The sequence below is a fragment of the Penaeus vannamei genome, chromosome 21 (genome assembly GCF_042767895.1).
Source record: "Penaeus vannamei isolate JL-2024 chromosome 21, ASM4276789v1, whole genome shotgun sequence".
Lineage (NCBI taxonomy): Eukaryota > Metazoa > Arthropoda > Malacostraca > Decapoda > Penaeidae > Penaeus > Penaeus vannamei.
Window position 1 is genome coordinate 37375004 of NC_091569.1, and position 2500 is coordinate 37377503.

Genomic DNA, 2500 nt, shown 5'->3' on the forward strand with positions numbered 1-2500 from the left:
TGTTTATAAACTTTATTCTGGTATTAGATGGTTACCACGATCTCTGAAAGATTTTAGCATTTATTACAATATCACAGGCGTGTCGCAGCGATAGAGGGATTGGTCTCAACTGCCCATCTGCCCATCAATAGAGAAATTCTGGTGCCGCCCCCATGGAAAACTATACAGTGTGTGTGTGTGTGTGTGTGTGTCTGTGTCCACGTGTGCGTGTGTGTATGTGTGTATGTGTGTGTATGCGTGCGTGCGTGCATGCGTGTGTGTGTGTGTGTGCGTGCGTACGTGTGTGTGTGTGTGTGTACGTATGTGCGTGTGTGTGTGTATGTGTGTGTGTGTGTGAAATATGTTTTTTTTTTCTAGATTAGGCACCTTCATATCAATACAGCTTCCTATGTATATCCATAAAAACATCGTCATCTGTATCTTGATTTCCGACAAATAGTAGATGCAATGATAGTATCATGATTTGCTGGTGTGAATCTCTCTCTCTCTCTCTCTCTCTCTCTCTCTCTCTCTCTCTCTCTCTCTCTCTCTCTCTCTCTCTCTCTCTCTCTCTCTCTCTCTCTCTCTCTCTCTCTCTCTTTTCTCTCTCTCTCTCTCCCCTCTCCCTCTCCCTCTCCCTCTCCCTCTCCCTCTCCCTCTCCCTCTCCCTCTCCCTCTCCCTCCCTCCCTCCCTCCCTCTCTCTCTCCCTCCTTCCCTCCCTCTCTCCCTCCTCTTCCTCCCTCTCTCTCTCCCTCCCTCCCTCTCTCCCTCTCTCTCTCCCTCCCTCCCTCTCCCCTCTTACTCTCCCTCTCGCTTTCTCTTTCACTCCCTCTCGCTTTCTCTTTCTCTCTCTCCCTCTCTCTTTCTATCTCTCCCTCTCTCTCTTTCTCACTCCCTCTCTCAGTTTCGTTTAGTCTCTACTATAGTAGAAGGTTCGATTTGATTAGAGACTAATGTAATGCGATATCATCTGTCAGTTTTTTTATGTTCCTGAAAATAAGAGAAAGGGATGCCATAGGCAAGGCCATTTCTACATTTCCACGGATATGTGAATTCCTCGTCGTATCGTTCGAATATGACGTTCCATAATTATCATCATTGTCAAAAATAAACACAGTCTTGATAACAGATAATCTATAACAGGTGTCCACTAAATGTCATGTTCTCTACATTTAGCACCGTTGACAGATAGCCTGTCCTCCGCATGCAAGATCCCGCTCACAAGAACGGCACATGTACTCGACCTTTAAGGTTATATATATTGCACTATGAGCTTACTATTAGCAATAAGAATGTCTTTCATAGAAATTAAAATATTTAAATTTTAATTTCATGTAGATGCGTAATATTCGGTATCCGCCGTATCAAAAATTACCGTATATATTTACTTTTATAATACCCTAAAAGCATGATCCTTCGAGCAAAGAAAATCCTTGACAAAACTTTATTTAGATTAGAAGCTTCGTAGTAAGGGAGCAGACAGGAGGTCTTTGTACATCCTTCTTTGTTTATGAAAACCTGTGGTAAGGCTTTGTTCCTATTTACAACGAGATAATCTCTTCTGGAAGGTTGTCATTTCAGCGCTCCTTTGAGAAACATAACCCTAGTGTGTTGTGAAACGTATGCAAGTCGCAAGTTAAAATTATATGTTTCTTCCGCTTACATCCGCATTGTGATGTAGGCCTAGATTTGCAAGTTACTTTTAGAATTTGAGAATGGGGTTGAGAACGGTGACACACTGTGCCGTCTAGTTGTTTGCATTGCTCAGCTGAGGGGACGTCTTTTGGCCTCTCTCCTTGGGACGGATTTGAGTGGAAGGTTTTATCATTTATTAATACGAATTTCGTAATATTTATCGGTGTGTGGTGAACGTTTAGGATAAAATCAACTGATTTGCTCACAAGGGGAACTTTTTATGAATTGCTTTTGTTATAAATATTAGTGAAAGATACCTGAATTGAAAGGTAAATGCTTGTTTTGTCAGCAGTATTAGTCACTGATTACTTCAACTCCTTAACAGATAAGTGATATTTTTTAGGCAAAGATAAAGTTTGTGTATGTCAGTGAGTTTGTGGTTTGTCACTATACATGTGTTGATATTTGGTAGGTACTTATCTACAATTTCTGTGCATCATATCTCGCAATTTGGTGCTCAACACGGTCTGTCAAGTGTGCATGGTCCCATGTTACTCAATAAGATAACTTTTGGATAAAATGTTGTCACTGATAGTCAACCTAGCATTCTTCTGCCACTATAGACCAATTCTGTGTGATATCATATGTCGGAGTGACCATTCCACTTGGTGAAAATAAACCTGTCGCTCGCCAATGCCTCGTTATCAGTGTGAGTGAAATGGTGTTTGATTACTTTGATTCTTCAAAAAACGGAGCAAAAAGGCGATACGAAGTAAAACTAGAAGTAGTGCAGCTGAAAGAGAGCCCATACCGTCTGCCTGCAGAAATTGGGATCGACCAACCTTCAAAAAGGCCTAACATTGAATATTGTGACATCTACGACTA

General features: G+C 41.4%; 1 protein-coding gene across 3 annotated transcripts in view; it reads left to right on the top strand.

Annotated features, from left to right (window-relative positions):
* The window catches only part of LOC113815232 (uncharacterized), a 15237-nt gene that overhangs the window by 453 nt on the left and 12284 nt on the right, over positions 1 to 2500 (top strand). Inside the window, exon 1 of one of the 3 annotated variants that reach the window (XM_070136130.1) lies at positions 1418 to 1503. The exons of 1 other annotated variant lie outside the window; for it this stretch is intronic. The gene's annotated coding sequence lies outside the window, so the exon portion shown is untranslated. Of the gene's footprint in view, positions 1 to 1417; positions 1504 to 2496 lie in introns of those variants that run through there. One more of the 3 variants, XM_070136131.1, reaches the window with a different exon arrangement.